At 45.1% G+C, this 17,623-nt stretch overlaps 1 pseudogene; it reads right to left on the bottom strand.

Moving 5' to 3' along the window:
- Positions 1–642: 642 nt before the first annotated feature.
- Positions 643–16,000, bottom strand: LOC141414735 (uncharacterized; annotated as a pseudogene).
- Positions 16,001–17,623: the final 1,623 nt, after the last annotated feature.

Here is a 17,623-nt window from a genome sequence, read left to right as displayed (position 1 = left end):
ATCTTCATGACAAGGAAATGAAACTACCCCCATGGAAGGGATCAACAGAACCTTCCAGAACAAACCTCCCTCCCCCAAAAGAGGACACTATCCTGTAATGATGAGGCTGCACCCCGGAGCAGGAGCAATCATCTCATGGGAACCAGATCGCTCCCCTCAAGTGATGACAACAATCACAATCACAATCACATCTCCAGAACCCCTCAAAGAATAGAACTGAGATAATAATCAACCAGGCTGCACTGTGCCTAGGACTGTTTAACTATGAAAACCTCTCACCCTAGCACCAATTCTTCCTCTAATTACACCTAAAGGTCATTCTGTACCCTGAAGATGGCTGAAGTGCTTACTGTGCCTCTTCCTGTGGTTGCCTGTGCTGTGTAATAAACTTCCTTTCTCTGACCTTCACCACCACTCATTTCATTATTTGGCATATTGGAGTGAGTGGCTGGACCTGACATACAGAACCCCTGGAGTTAGATCTCTGTCTTGGAACTCCTGGCTACAATCATTGTTCCAACCAGACATGGTGGCATATACCCAGTGCTTGGGAAGCTGAAGCAGGAAGATGGAGAGCTGGAGGCCAGCCTGAGCTACAGACACAGTGAGTACAAAGCCAGCTTTACATAGTGAGAACCTGCCTCAAAAATACTGAAAAAAAAAAAAAAAAGAAGAAAAGAAAAAAAGCCCATCTTTCCACTGACTTTGTCACACTTTGCACACACGTGTATCTTTCAGGTGCTCTGTCTGGCTCCATTGACCCAGCTGTCTGTCCCTCTACAATACCACACACTGGAATACTGTACTCATAGAATAAATCTTGAAATCAGGAAGACTAGTTCAAACCATTTACCCCTTTTTAAAAATTCTTTTAGCTATTCTAGTTGACCTCTCTTTCCTTATAAATATTAGAATAATCTTATCTATATCCACAAAAAATCTTCCTGGCATTTGACAGGAATGTTTTCTTGTTTTTTGAATGTTTTCTTGTTTTTTGAATGACTGTCAATGGGTTTATATTTTTAATTTTAGTTTTCAAGTATTCCCTGCTACTGTCTAGAATCCAACAGTTCTGTTCACTAATCTTGAATCCTTCAATGTCACTTATCAGTTGTGTGGGATTTTCTACATCATGTCATTGAATCATGTCTTCTGCAAAGGACAATTTTTTTTCCTCCCTTATGATCTGGCCACCTTGTAGTTCCCTTTCTTGTCTTATTAACTGACTAGAACTCATTGCACTATGCTTAGTAGGAGTGGTGAGAGTGGACACCTCATTCCTGATATTAGGGAGAAAACATCCAGACTTTCAACTTTAAGTATGATGTTAGCTCTAGGATGTTCGCGGATGTCTTCATCAAACAGAAGAAAATCCCCCTCTACTTCTTGTTTTCTGAGGTTTTTTTTCTTCTCATTTGTTGTGTGTGGTACTGGAGGTTTTGAACTCAGGATCTTGGGCTTACCAGGCAAGCAAGCACTGTACCACTTCAGCCACGTCCCTGGTCCTTGCTTTAGTTATTTTTAAGATAAGGTCTCCTATGTTTTTTCCTGGGCTGGCTTTGGACTAAGAGCCTCCTGATCTCTGTTCCTGAATAGCTGGGATTACAGGTGTGAACCACTGCAGGGGACTTACATGTTTTAATTATGGTTGGCTACTGGAATTTTTTGAAATGTTTTTGCTGCATCAATTCATATGATTATATGATTTTTCTTTTTTAGTATGTTAATATGGTGGATTACATTGACTGTTTTTCATATATTGAATCATTCTTGCATACCTGGAATAAGCCCATTTAGTTAAAATATATGATAGTACTTGTTATAGAATTTTACCCTATAATACTTTACAAAGGAATTTGCACCTGTTTGCAGTGTTTAGATTTCCTTCTTCTGTTGTTCTTGTCTGGCATTTGTCCCAGGGTGATAATGGTTTCAAAAAGAATCTGACAGTATCTCTTCCACCACTGTTTTCTGGAAAGTCATTGAGTAGAACAGCAGTCGGTTTTTCTTTAAATTTTGGTTGCGTTTTACAGTGAAGCTATCTTGACTTGAGATTTCTTTTTAGAGGTATTTTAAGTTAGGAATCAGTTTCCTTAATAATTGTAGAGCTATTCTAATGATCTATTTTATATTGGGCAGTGTGGTTAGTTGTGCTTTTTGAAAAATTGATCCATTTCATCAGATTTATGTGTGTAGAGTGATTCCTAGCACTCCTTGTATTTCTTTATGTTTGTTTGTTTTTAGCAGTACTGGGGCTTGAACTCAGGGCCTCACACTTGATAGGAGGCACTCTACCACTTGAGCATCTAACCAGCTGTCTTGCTATGTCCTTCTGATGTCTGCAGGAGCTGCAGTGATACACTGTTTCATTTCGGATATTTGCATTTTTGTCCTCTGTTTCCAGAGTTGCTAGAGGTTTGTCAACTTATTTTTATCTTTTTGAAGAAGCAGATATTTGTGCAATTGGTATTCTTAATTCTTTTTCTTTTTTAAAGTATATTATCGTAGCACTAGAGGTACATTGTGACATTTACAAAAGTTCTTACAATATATCATAGTTGAATTCACCCCCTCCATCCTTCTCCTTTACTCTCCTCCCCCCATTCCTGGAATAGTTTCAACAGGTCTCATTTTTCCATTTTCAAACATGAGTCAATTCTTTTTCTGATTCCAAATTCATAGGCCTCTGATCATATCTTTATCATTTTCTCCATTCTGCTTATGTTCAGTTTAGTTTGCTTTTTTTTTTTTTTGGTTGTTGTTATTTTCTTCAGGTGAAGACTTAGATTACTCACTGGAGATGTGTCCAAATTTCCTAAGGTAAGCATTTGATGATATAAATTTCCATGTCAGCATTGATTTAGCTGTGTTCCACAATTTTTGATATGTTGTATTTTCATTTCAATTTATCTTAGTGCATTTCTTAATTTCCCTGAGACTTCCTCCTTGACCCATGAATTATTTAGAAATGTGCTGTTTAGTTTATCACAAATATTTGAGATTTTCTTGTTACCAATATTTAGTTTGATCATTCTGGTCAGAGGACCATAAATTTTCAATTCCTTTGAAATTGTTGAGGTTTATTTTATGGCACACATATGGCCTATTGTGGGTTCTTGAGAAGAATGTATATTCTGATGTTGTTTGATGATGTTATTCAATTGTATATTTGTATTGATTTTCTAGTTCCTTAATCTGTTGTTGAGAGATGGTATTGAAGACTTCATCTATAACTGTGGATTTGTCCATTACTCCATCCATCAGTTTTGTTCAGCTCTATCAGCATTTGTTTCATGTTTGTACACTCCAAGTTTGCTGTGTGCACATTTAGGATTTTTGTGTGTGTATGTGTGTACTGATCAAGACAACCCTTTTATCATGCTGTGATGTCCTCTGTCCCTATTCATTTCTTTGTTCTGAACTCTACTTCATTTGATACTAAAACAGTAATTTCTCCTTTTAGAACCAATATTAGCATGTATAACTTTACGCATTAGCTTATTTTCAATCTATCTACATTCTTATATTTGAAGTGGATTTCTTGTAGACAGCAGACAGGTGAACCATGTTTTTAAATCCACTCTACCAAAGTGTCCTTTGTTTTGCATATTTAGACCATTTACATTTAATATAATTACTCATGTCAGGGCTGGAGTCTGCCAGTTGGCTTCTTGTTTTCTGTTCTTTCTTCTTCTGTTTCTCTGGGTTTCTCCCCCTTTCTTGTAGTTTCCTTGAACTTTTTTAGTATTTTGTTTATTTATGAGTAACGTTTTTTTTTTTCCTTTTGGTATTTCTGGTCCTGGAAATTGAAGCCAGGGCTTCACACATGATAACCATGTGCTCTGCTGCTGAGCTGCACATTCAGGCCTACAGTGCTTTTAAATGTATCTCTTTGTATACTCCATTGTATGTACATAGCCTATCACAGTCTAATGGTGTCCACCTTGTGCTAGTTTTAGTGAATTATAGAAACCTACCTCTCTTTATGATCCTTTACCCTCTTCCATTTTTAATATAATTGTCTTAGTTTTTTTACACACTCTGAGAGTCACATTAAGTCATGTTATAATTTTTGTTTACACCAGAAACCTAACTTTAAAAACTCAAGCAAAAGGCTTGGCATGGTGGTGCACGCCTGTCACCCCAGCTATGTGGGATGTATAAATAAGATCACAGTCCAGGACAGCCCAGGCATAAACATAAGACCATGTTTGAAAAATAACTAAAGCAAAAAGGGCTGGAGGCATAGGTCAAGCAGTAGAGCACCTGTCTAGAAAGTGCAAGACCCTGAATTCAAACCCCAGTACAACAAAAAAGAAGTCTTAAGCAAAGAAGGTACATCCACCTTCTTCTCCCTATGTCTTTGCTTACTGTGTTCTTTATTCTTTCATGTTGTTCTCTGTTTTTTTTCCTTAAAGTTCAGTGTTTCGTTGATCATGTTACAAAGGAGGTTTAGTGAAAAAGTCCAAATCCATGTCACCAAACTCAGCTTCTGCTTCCTTTGCTTTTACTCAGTGGTGGAGGGGCAGGACTGCCCACCAGCGACTGCAGGTCCACTGGGTCTGTGTTGTAGATGTTGACATTAGCCAGGGCCTTTGCAAACAAGCCAGGCCAAAAGGGCTCACTGTTTATACCAGTTTCATGATTACAGAGATGGGTGGTGGGCTGGCACCCCAGCACAGTGTTGGGATAAAGTAAGGGCCTCTCCCACAACTGGCCTTCGCTCCTTGGTGTCAGCAGAGAAGGGAAAAAAACTCTTTTCCAATTTCCTTCCTATTAAGAAAAGTTCCTTTAGCCATTCTCTAGGGTGGTTTTATATTTTGTTATTTTAGGGTGTGCTTATAAACTCTTTGAATTTTCCTCCATTTCAAAATGTCTTGATTTTGCCTTTGTTATTGAGATATTTTCCCTGGATATAGAATTCTGGGTGACAGCTCTCTTCTTTCAAGAATTAAAAGTATTGACCACATTCATAGTATCTGATGAGAAATCTGCTATCATTCAAATTATTTTTCTCCTGTAAATAAGGCTACTCTGCCTTTTTTCTCTGGCTGCTTCCAGAATTTTTTCTCATGGAATTTAGTTTCCAGAAGTTTAACACTGACATGACTTGGTATATATTTTCTTAGGTTTATCTTGCTTGAGGTTTGCTTAGTTTCTTAACAGAGCTTCTTATACCTTTCACCAAATGTGGAAGCTTTTCAGCCACTTTTTCTCTGAATACTTTTTCAGCCCTGCTCTGTTACTCCTCTCTTTCAAGGACTCTGAGGACATGAGGTTAGACCTTTTCTTACAATTCCACCAGCCTCTAGGCATCTAGTCTTTTATTTTCCTTCCTTTTTTCCCAGTCTACTTTGCCTCTGTGTTCAGATGGAGTAGTTTCTAGTTCTCTATCATCAAGTTCACTGGTTAGCTTCTCTGTCCTCCATTCTGCCATGGTTTTAGGCAGTAAGATCTTTATTTGTTGCAGTTTTAAATTTCCATTTAGTTCTTTATATTTCTCTTGTTCACTGAGATTTTGTAGTATTTCATTTGCTTCATCCATGTTTGCTATTGCTCAGAGAATTTTTGTGACTGCCTTAAAATGCTCGCCAGGTAATTCTAACACATGTATCAGCTTGGTCTTGGCATCTGTTGCTTGATATTTTTTCATTTGAGTTGAGATTTTTCTTGACACTCTGTGTGGGGATGAGTGACTTCCATTGAAGCCTAGACAGTTGGGATGTTATATTATGTTGGGGAGGCAGCCATCATGTAATCTGTCACTCTCCCCTCTGACCCTGGTCTGGAACATTCTCCCACATGGAAGCCAGGTGCTGAGCTGTTGGCCTTCCCTACTGGGATAATTCTCTCCATCCACCAGTGAACGTCCTTGAATAGTCTTGGTGTGTGAGTCATATGACACTTGGCCAGCTGCAAGAGGACATCTGTCCTCACGGGGAGAAAACAGGGTCTTTGTCTGCAATATGAGAAGGGTGTGTGCAGTGCCCTGTGCCAGCCACCGGGAAGGACCTGTGACCATAAGAGATGGCCACACCGTACAGCCACGTCTCGCCTCCTTTGCGTGTGAAGCATTGCTCCAGGAACGGTGCTCTCCTTCTGGTAGGCAGTGCTGTGCTTTCCGTGGTCTTCCATGGAGTCAAAATCCTTACTGGCCACTGGGAGTTGATCGTCTTGCACAAAATGCTGCAAGACTGGTACTACACTTTGATGTGGTCTGAGTGTCTCACAAGGCTTCATGGGTTGAAATTTCATCCTCATTGTCTGGTATTAGGAGGGTGAAAACCTCATCCAACTATGATGTTTAGAGGTGAGGCCTTTGGGTGGTGATTAGAGTTAGATGAGGTCATAAAGGTGGAGCCCCAGGATTGAATCCTAGTGGCTTTATGAAAAGAGGGAAGGACATGCATAAACTCCCTGTTACCATCTGGGGTTTCTGCCAGCAAGGTTACCACCAGATACAGGCCCTTGACAGTGGGATAGAACTGGGAGCCAAAATAAACCTTTTTTTCTTTATAAAATAGCCTGCCTCTGGTATTTCAGTATAGTAATGAAAAACAGACTAAGACACTAGGATTGAAGAGACAAAATAAACCCCAAGGAACTTGCCAGCATGTAATTCTTCAAGTCCTCAAGTCTCTAGTGGGTCTTCCTCCATTTCTGTGCTTTTCAGAGTCTTATGTTTGTCTTAGACATAATTTCCAGGGTTTTTAGCTGTACTTAGCCAGAAGAATATAGGTAATCACTACTCCAGCTTTCTGGAAGCAGAAACATACATTTCTTTTAAATTGAATAGTCTTTCTCCTTCATTCAGAGTCATCTCTCCCTCTGTCTCCAGTGCCAGCACTGGGTCAATATTGGAGGTTTTCACCTCCTTGGTACACAAGCTACAAGTAGGCTCCTCTCCATGTCCTGACCCTTGTCCTGTCCAGAAGCTCATTATCTTTTCCCTAAATTATTTAAATGACTTCCTAATTAGTCTCAGTGCACACTGACAACCCCCAGTCTCTTCTGCTCTGCCAATTGTGGTTGGCTTATTTACTCAACATAAATCTTATCCTTTGCTTCCCTTCCTCCATAACTTTGAATAACTCATCATTGGCTACTTGGTAAAACTCAAAATCCTTGTTGGGGTTCAAAGCCATCCATATAATGGCACAACTTCTCTTTATAGCACCACCCCCACACACACACACGCTCACTCACACACGCATACTCACTCACTCACACACTCACACACCCCCACACACACACACTGTGTAAGCTGTCCCCCAGCCTTCACTCATGTTCTTGTGCTTGGAAAGCCCCTCCTCACCCACATGGTTCAGAACCACTGTCTAAGAAAACCTTCCTTGATTTCCCAAGTCAGAGCTCGTGCCTCCCCCTTGACAAAACCGTGTGCTTATGTATCTCCTTAAACCTATTTTCAGTCCCTGTCCTAGTGACAAGACAGACGTATGGCCCTTGCATTCTCTCCTCTTGTGCAGAAGAGAGGTTCCTGGCTCCGCTAGGAGGGGAAGCAGACCCTCCAATGGCTGGCGAGGCTGGGCTGGCTGGTTGGGGCAGGAAGTAAGATGGTCAAACATATGCCTGCTTCTAGAAGGTGCACCAGTGCCAGGAGATTCTGCTCTGCCGGGTGCCTCTCTGGAGGTCCAGGGAAGGAAGTTTGAGAGATAAGACCACCATGTGTATCTTGGAAACAGTTTTGAAAAGCCCCCTAGAGCCAGGCTCCTTAGCACTATGCATCTACCTGTCCATGGCATGGGCAGCAGGGGTTTCTGTCTGCAGATGCTTCTGTGCGTGTGGGAGGAGCAGGGGTGGGGGCAGTGGCCTGAGGAGTGGGAGAGGAGAGGGGTGGCTCAGGTTTATGCCTTAAGGTGTAAATTCTAGATAAATCACTTAAGTTCCCAGCACCTCAGCCTCCTCACCTGCAAAGGGGGGCCCAGAACAGCACCTACAGTGAAACACAAACACACAAACACAGTCCATGAGCTTGACAAATGTTCACAATGACCTATTTTCAATGTTTTCCACCAAGTGCCTTGAACAGGAGAAGAATGCTAGGACCTAGAAGAATGACTCCAGTCAGTCTCTTATTTGCTTGAAGTCTCTTTTAAGTCTTCTGTTTCGTGTTACGCATTTGTGCAAGTTTGCATCCTACTCCATTATCAAGTTGAGCTTGTTTTACTAAATGGCTAATATTTCTTCTGCAAAAATACTTTAGAAATATGTATACTATAGAAAGACCTCTCCGCCGTACCCTTGGTACACAGTGGAGCCTCTTAGTTGCCCTCATATAGTATGGGGGAACAGTCTCCGTGAGCCTTGAGCCCCAAATGCAGACGACTGGAGCCCACTCCAGCATCAGAAAGTGCGGGGTGGGCTGGGCCCTGCCCTCCCCCTTGCTGATGCTCCCCAGTCTGAGACTCACAATTTGTGTCACTCAGGAGCATGGGTCTCTTGTTATCTGAGGGCAAAGTAAGCATGGAAAGAAAACTCTTGGCTTGGATTTCATGGGCTATGATCATCAATAAAATAGGACAAAAGAGAGCTGTAATCTGACACACTATATTACTGTAATTAGAGCTCTCTCCCACCTCCCATCCTAACTAATGGAGCAGTTTAACGTAAACAGCAGTGACTTTAGCTTCCATCATGTGCTGTGCACCGACTGGGTAACTATGTTCGGCGTACAGTTAATTCCGAGTTCAGAATTTAAGAGACAGCATGAAGGAAGAAAAGTCCAGAGACCCAGCACTGCAAAGCTGGGAGGAAACTCAGCCCTCACCCTGCCCTGTAAGAGGAAGCTGAGAACCACAAGGGCAGACACCTGTGGGTGTCAGACACATGGACAGAACTAACATCCAGGTTCCTCTCTTGCCTCATGTTCTTTTCAATCCTCCTTCGCTCTCTGGGAGACTGCACAAGGCAGAATATTCTGGAAAGCTTTCCATGTGTCAAGTTAGCTATGTTCCACAAAAGCTGCTAAGAATGTTACTGTGAGCTTAGCTGTTGTCAGGCCTGTCACTGAATGTCATGGCATTTGAATGTCACCAGCAAAATGTTTGAAACTCTTTTTTTTTTTTAAATTGCAGTGCTGGGGATCAAACCCACAGCCTCATGCATGCTAGGCAAGTGCTCGGCTGCCGAGCTACAGCCCAGCCCTTGAACTATTTCTTGTATCCATGTAGCAGAGAAGAAAAATTCACAAGTGCACTAATTAAGATTTGTTTAACTTACTACTGATGAGGCTAATTGTTTTAATTTGATCAATTTTAATTTTACATTAGATTTCATTTCTGTAATAAATTACATTGAGACCATCAGGTAAATAATGAATTCTCGCAGATGAATGTGACCTTTTCGGGCTCTGCACTATGTACAGGAAACTCAGGCAGAGTCAACACTTTTTGCTCCAGTGTCATTAGAAACCAGATTCCATGGACCTGCGGCCAGGTTGCGCTTGACACAGATGTGTGCCATCTCCCAATGGCTTGAAATCAACACAACTGCAGCCCAAGTCACCCACGACCTTCCTCTTCTCTTCCTACAAGAGGGAGGAGGCTGAAATCACTGCGGCTGGAGCCTTCACTCATCTCCCACAGGTCCCTGACGGCTGCTCCCCAGAGGGCAGCCTCTGGGACTGGGTGGGGGGTCTTCCCCCTTCCTACTCTGTCCAGGAAGTCAGGGTCCCTGTCACCATGGAGGGAGGCAGATCTTATCCTGCCAATGATGGAAATTAGCGCTAGTCTGCAAAGGGCAGTGGGGAAGAGCAAAACCAGTTACCAACCAGGCGGTCCCTTGGCAGGAAGCAGCAGGCCCACACCCCTGTGTGCAAAGGGACACATGGCTGCTAAGAAGCAAATCACTCACCAAAGACACTGCTCTTTCCTGTTACCTGATTTCGGCTCTCTACCTCCCCTGCACTGCCTGTTAAGAAACAGATGGTGGGCTGGGGATGGAGCTCAATGGTGATTGCCTAGCATGTGTGAGGCCCTGGAGTCGATCTCCAGCATGACAGACAGACAAAACCAAATCAAACACAGACTGCTAGATTGCCAGGTCCCATCCTCAGAGCTGCAGATCCAGTGGGTGTCAGTGGAGCCTAAGAATCTGTGTTGCTAGCAAGTTCTGGGGTGATGACACTGCTGGCCAAGGGCACCACTTTGAGAAGAGAACCACACATCATTTCTACTCCTCACCTTCCTTTACTTCTCAGCTGTATGTGACACTTGGGACCAGTCCTTGACCTCTGAAGCCCAACCTCTCTGGCTTTCCTGCCTTCTTTTAGTGATCTCTGGGCTCTTCTCCTAGGCTGCACTTTCACTGAACTCTCACAGCATGATCTCATTTTCTGAGGCCTGTGCTCATCACTGTACCTGTGGCTCCCCAGGCTGGAGCTTCCACCTGTGAACTTCAAAATGGTGGAGTTCGTGGTCTTGTTCATGACTGCATCCTAAGTGAGAAAGCATGTATGCCATATAGAATGTGCCTGCTCAGTAACTGTTCCAAAGTATTTCCGACTAGCTACTTCTATCTAAATGTTCCACATACTAACTAGGAACCAAAACGAAATGTTTTTAGAAAGGGGGAAGGGAGAATTGGGGGAAGGGAGGCTGGGTACCAAAATACAATTAGGCAGGAGGAGTAAGTTCTAGTATTCTATAGCACTGAACGATGATGACAGGCTGCAACAACATATTAAGTTATTTATGAAGAACCAGAAGGCTCCAAACACAAATGATAAGGAGATGAAAATGCTAATTCAATTATCCAGCTTTGATCACTGCACATCATATAGACATACTGAACTAACACCCAATACCTTGTACATATGTATAATGATTTTGTGTCGATTGAAAAGAAAAAAAATTAAAAACCAAAGACTATCACATAAGCTAGACTCTTCCCCACTACTTCTAATGGTACCATTGTCCACCCATTTCAGAAGACCTAAGAAACCTCCTGATTATCCACAATCTGCCTGTCTGTTAAACACTTGGTTGTGTTACTTTTCCCTTCTACCTCTCAAACCCATGACCATCACTACCACCTAGTCCAATCACCCCATCTCTCACTTGGATGTGCACACAGTCTCTCACTATCCCTCCTATAATCTGGGAACCACACAGCTGTCAGCCAGGTCCTCACAGCTCTCTTTACCAAGTCCATTTTGCCCTGAGCAAGGCCTTGCATCTTTGTGATGGTCCCTTCGGCCTCTCCAGCAGTAGAGAAGCCCTTGCTCCCAGCCCCACACCCCGATCACTGTCAACTTATTTTTGTCCTTGGTCCCTCCACGCTCTTTCTTAGCCATGGCTCAAACTGCTCCCTCCACTTGCAGTACTGCTTTCCTTACCCTCTTACCACATTTTAGCTGGCTAATGTCTACTCATTTTTAATTTCCAACGTAAAAATTCACATCCTCCAGGAAGCCTTCCAGCTCCTCCTGTAAGAATGGGCTAGATAAGCCCATGCAGGGCACTGCTCCTGTTTAATTAGTTGCCTAGATGCCTCTCCACCAAGGCTCACGTCCACACAGCATGGGACCCCGAGTCCGACCTGATCAAATAGTAGTTACATTTAAGGGTACACTGAACGAAAGAAAGAAAGAGGAAGAAAAACGAGAAGAAACGAAAGAAAGTTCTAGAATGGTAAACATACTCTCAAGTTGTGGAGGTTGTGGGAGGATGTACACAGGCAAAGCTGCACATGAAAAGTTGTGTTTTATGTCTGTAAGCAATACCTCAATAAAAATAAATGAGGGGTTGGAGATGGAGTTTGGTGGAGGGCTTAGCATGCATGAGACTCTAGGTTTAATTCCCAGCACCACCAAAAACACAAAACAAAAATATCCAAATGAATTATTTTAAAACCTAGTATAATTCATATGGGAATAGAAGATCTCATTGCTAAAGCCATTCACTTGGGCTGCAGGAACAGGACTCACTGCAGACGGCTGTGTCCCCAGCCAGATGGGGTGGTGCGTGGAGAAGTGCTTAGGTCACAATGGTATTAGTGGTCCATATAAAAGAGGCCCAAGGGAACTTCTTTGTCCCCATGCCATGTGGGGACACATGAAGCAGAGAGTGAGCCCTCACCAGACACTGAATCTCCTGGACCTTTAGTCTGGAATTTCACAGACTCCAAAACTGTGAGCAAGAAATTTCTGTTGTTTATAAATTACCCTGTGTAAGGTATTTTGTTATAGCATCTAGAAAGGACTAAGATACAACCAAAGGTATAAAACTTCCTTAAAATGCTAAGCAGTTCCCCAAAGATGCTAACAAAGTGAAATCATTCTTTAAGTCTTTAGTCTGAAAGTGTGATTGTTTTAGATTGACTCTATCTTAGTTAAATTTGCGGCCCTGTAATATGCTTAGGAAAGAAAGAAATTCCAAAGTCACTCTCCACAAAACAACACCTACTATTTTAAAACCCCATTTCACCAATTAGGGAGATTTGAGTTAATGATGTCTGATTGCACTTCAGCATTTTGAGATATCTTAAACTATGGTAACGATACCTGCTGCTTAGCTGGGTCTGCATTTTTTTTTTTTTTACTTTTATTTTTTGGTGGTGCTGGGCCTTAAACTCAGGGCCCCTGGCTTGCTAGGCAGATGCTGCATCACTTGAGCCACACCTCCAAGGACCCCCTGTCCCCGCATTATTTTTGATACCACTTTTCCTTCCTCCTGCACTGTAGAAACAGAACAGTGAGAACCACAGTACATGGGGGAGACTTCACAGCTCCGGTGATAAGGAGCCCGCTATAGTGAGCTGGGAGAAGGAACATTTACAAGTCTGTCAAGAATTTTAGGCTTGTCTAGTCTCTCAGAGGGTAGAAGGTAAGTAGGGAGGCTCAGGGTACAGTTTTTAACCAATAGGAAGAAAGGAGCGGGTTTAGGATCTTATCTTCTGTTTTACCTTTCAAAGAATGAAGGTGGGTGCCCTCCCATTCTAGGCTCCCTAACAATCCTGAGGGGCTTCTGTTCATGTGCTTATTCTGACTGGTTAGCAGTCCCCTGGGCTGAGGCCGTTTTAAACACAGTAATTAAAACCTTCAGGTAGGATGGAAAGCACCCACGGGACACTGTATGCCTCCAAAATAACGAGCTCCAGGCAGCCACGTGGCACTAAAAGGGCGCTTTCCACACTTCAGATGAAAGTCATTGCCTTCAGCTCTCTAGGGGTGATTTTCCTACAAAAATGCCTGGTTTGTTTCTATTTTAGGACAGTTTAGTCAAAGTTTCACTTTCCTTATGTTTTTGATACTCAAAAATCAAAGGAAAGTTTCTAAACTCGGAATTCTCAAATTTAACGCAGACATTCCTTTGTCGTCATTTTCATCACCATTGCTAGCAAGTGACATGTCTCTATCCCTCCCAGTGCCAGAATTGGAAAGACCGGAAGCAACCTGCCAGCTGGGAGCGGCCTCAAGGCCCCTTTCCCTGGTGGGAAAACCGAGGCAGCTGGCTGGGCGGCCGCCGGAAGATGGATGTCCCACGGCAAGAGGCACTTACTCCTAATCTGGCGTTTTTTCAGATTATTACCCGACGCAAGGGAAACGGTCTGATAAGTTGGCACTGCCCAGGGAGATGAGATGGGAGGTGAGGCTGGGGGAGTGGGATGGGCGACGGTCAGTGATGGTGGTGATGGTGGTGGTGATGGTGATGGCGCTCGGCCGGTTCCTCTCCCGTTTCTCCATGCCAGCCCGTCCTCTCAGCCGCCTCGGTCCCCGCGTGGCCTCTGCCCGGAGAAACAGGATTGGCACCCACGCCGCACGTCCGCGGGCGCAGAGTCGCCGCCCGCAGCCCCCCGCGCCCCTCTCGGCGGCGACCCTTGCGCCCGCGCCGCGCCGCGCCGTGGAGGGTCTGGCCGGCCCCGCATCCCCTGCCCCGAGCGCCCGCGACCCCCGCCCGCCCCGCCGAGCCCCCGCGGCCCGGCCACCGCTCGCTCACTTACGCCTGCGCTGGGCCCGGCGGCCCGAGACAAAGGCTGCGCGGCCGCGGCGCCGCCGGCTGCTCCCTGAGCCTCGGCTGCCGGGGACCCGGAGGAGGATGGCGAGGCGGGGAGGAGGGGGCCGGGGCGAGGGCGGGGGAGGGGCCCCGCGGCGCCGGCCACCCGCCGCAGCCGCCCGCACCCCGGTCCTCCTCCCCGGGGCGCATCCTCCCCCGCCCTCCGCCCGCGATCCTCCCCGGGGACCCGGCACCGCCCCCGGGGCGGGGTGGGAGGAAGAGGAAGGCAGGGGGAGGGAGGCGTGTGCGCGCGTGTGCGTGTGCGCGCGCGGGTGCCGTCTTAATCGTGATGGTCTCCACCCGCCCCGCGTCCCACGCGTCCCTAGTAAGACGCGGGCCTCCCTGCAGCTCCTGTCCCCGCCTGGGAGGCCGCCCGCCCACCTCTGCTGTCCACCGTCCAACCTTTTCAGGAGCAAAACAAACCTGGAAGGTTAAGTGCCCAAGACACAGGGCTCGGAGAGGCGAGCTGCGAGGAGAACGCAGGGTCGTGCGTGCCCCTTGTCAGGGGACCCGATTTGCTCTGTTCCAGGCCCTAGCACCTAGCTGGTGGGCGGAGGTTGGGGAGTGGGTGCCCTGTATGCTGTCCTGCGCGGACCTTCAGGAAGTCTGCTAGGCCTCTCTCCCTGGGAGAGGTAACACTTTTGCTTGCTTAGTCATTTTGATTTATTTTTATTTCAAATACTTTTTGTTATGGAATTTACAAAAATAAAAATTAAGGGACTAGTGTAAAATGGTCCACAGTGCTCATCTCCAACTTAAGGACTGTCAACGTTTTCCATTTTTCTTTCATCTACTCCTTCCCTCCGCATCCAAGAGGTGAAGGACGTTTTCCAAAACATGACTATACTGCTTTCCTGCTTTACAAAATGAGGAGTAATTCCTAAATATCATCTGACTGAAGTTGACAGTTATTCAGTGAACAGTCGTTATGACCAGATGTGTGTTGATTGGTGGGAACCCGAATTATGTTGGAAGCTGATGGTGGTAAAGGGTCCTGTAACTTCCTCACCTGGTCCTGCAGATGCCCATGAGCCATGAACTAGAGAACACTGATCCACCAAGGACCAAACACTGGTCACTGTATCCCAGACCCCTCTACAACCTTGTAGCCTATTCCTCTGGGAAAATGTGCAACACAGTTTTGATTTAAATTCTAAGGGCTTCAATTCAATTGTCACCAGTCGTCTGAGCCCGAGTACAGGATCCAGACTAAGAGGTGGTCTGAGGTGTTCCTTGCACTCCTTGGATGGGGTGCATCCTGATGGCGGAGTCTGGAGGGTCCAGTTGGTCTGGCATCCACCAGGAGAACCAGGCTCAGTTTGCTTGGAGTCCCGGGGCCCAAGCATACCAAGAAACTGGCACTTAAGTGCTAGGCCTTATTCTGCATTTAAGTCCTGTGCAGGTACAGGATGGAAACAGGTTCTCAGTGCATCTCAGATGGGCGGCTTTCTGTGATGAAGTTGCTTCGGCTGTGCCAAGGGCACCTGGATCCTCAATGTACCTGAACTCCCCCATGGCAAAGCAGAGGTGTGCCCATTGGTGAATGGCTTTGGGAGTAGTGTTGAGAGTTAGCAAAACAAAGGGGTTAAGATGCAGGCTCGAGACTCGGATTACCAGTTTTCAATCCTTGACCTCTTGCTAGCTGTGTGAATTTGAACTAATTGCTTGGCATCTCAGTGCCTCAGTTTTCTCAATGGGAAAAATGGGGCTGTACATGGAACCTGCACAGGAGGATGTATGCACGTACAGTGCCCAGCTGAAAAAGGCTACAAAGGTGCACTCAGCAATCACACCGCTATGCCCTAAATGGGAGAGATACAGTGATTTAAGTCCTGAGATCACTGCTCCAGACAGTTGACAGCCTTACTTTCAGCAGACAGAACGGGCCATGCCTGCTTCCTGTGCAGTGGCAGCTGCTCTCCTCTGCCTCCCAGGCCTGAGATCTGGACCTGGCCTGCACTCTGATTAGAGCTGTTGGTTGCCATGTGTGCTTATCAGCCCATCCATACAGTAAGAAGATTGAGCTGGAGCTGTCATCAAGAGTCCCAGTGTATTCACAATAGCCAAGTTATGGAAACAGCCAAGATGCCCCACCACTGACAAATGGATTAAGAAAATGTGGTATCTATACACAATGGAATTATATGCAGCCATGAAGAAGAACAAAATGTTATCATTCACTGGTAAATGGATGGAATTGGAGAACATCATTCTGAGTGAGTTTAGCCTGGCCCAAAAGACCAAAAATCGTATGTTCTCCCTCATATGTGGACATTAGATCAAAGGCAAACACAACAATGGGATTGGACTTTGAGTGCTTGATAAAAGCGAGAGCACACAAGGGAGGGGTGAGGATAGGTAAGACACCTAAAAAGTTAGCTAGCATTTGTTGCCCTTAACGCAGAGAAACTAAAGCAGATACCTTAAAGCAACTGAGGCCAATAGGAAAAGGGGACCAGGAACTAGAGAAAAGGTCAGATCAAAAAGAATTAACCTAGAAGGTAACACCCACGCACAGGAAATCAATATGAGTCAATGCCCTGTATAGCTATCCTTATCTCAACCAGCAAAACACTTGTTCCTTCCTATTATTGCTTATACTCTCTCTACAACAAAATTAGAAATAAGGGCAAAATAGTTTCTGCTGGGTATTGAGGGGGTGGGGGGGAGAGGGAGGGGGCAGAGTGGGTGGTAGGGAGGTGGTGGGGGCAGGGGGGAGAAATGACCCAAGCCTTGTATGCACATATGAGTAATAAAAAAAAAAAGAAAAAAAAAAGAGTCCCAGTGTTCCTCATCCCATCCCACTATTGCCCCACCTGGTACTGGGGCAAACCGTATTTGTATAATGTGTGCACAGGCAACAGACCATTCTCCCAAGGGGGATTGGCCCAGACTGTGATTTCCCAGCCCAGCAACTAGCACAAGTGATTCAAACCTTCTCACCTGCCATCCCTTCCCTGGCATATGTGGGGCAGGACCTAGGGAGGCCTCGGCACTGGGGCATCCTGTGCCTTGAGGATGACACTCTGATTCTGAATCTTCATCTCCTGATTGCTCTATAAGCTTATCAATGAAATGGGAAGCACGGTCCCTTGCCCTGTGTGGTTCTGGACTTCTCTGATGTTTTTCTGAAGAGAACCATTGTTAGTCAGTTTTCCATCAGTGTGACAAAATAACTGAGAACATTTAAAGGAGGAAAGGTTTATTTGGGCTCATGGTTTCAGAGATTTTAGTCCATGATCACTTGGCTTCTGTGATTTTGGGCCTGTGGTGAGGCAGAACACCATGGCGGCGAGCATGTGGTAGAGCAAAGTTGCTCACCTCATGGTGACCTGGAAGCAAAAGAGAGGGAGGAAGGAGCTGGGGTCCCCATATCCCATTCAAGGACAAACCCACAATGACCTAACTTCTTCCAACTAGGCTCTACCTCCTACAAGTTCCACCACCTCCCAACAGTGCTATCAGCTGGTGACCAAGCCTTTAGTATATGTACCTTTAGGGAACATTTAAGGTCCAGGGCATAACCACCATCCTTTTTTCTCTCTCTCTCATTTACTTTATGCCTTCCCCACAATTTTCTCTTTCCCTCTCTTTCAACTTGTACTTTT

This window comes from Castor canadensis, chromosome 12 (genome assembly GCF_047511655.1).
Source record: "Castor canadensis chromosome 12, mCasCan1.hap1v2, whole genome shotgun sequence".
Lineage (NCBI taxonomy): Eukaryota > Metazoa > Chordata > Mammalia > Rodentia > Castoridae > Castor > Castor canadensis.
This window is presented reverse-complemented; position numbering and strand designations above follow the sequence as displayed.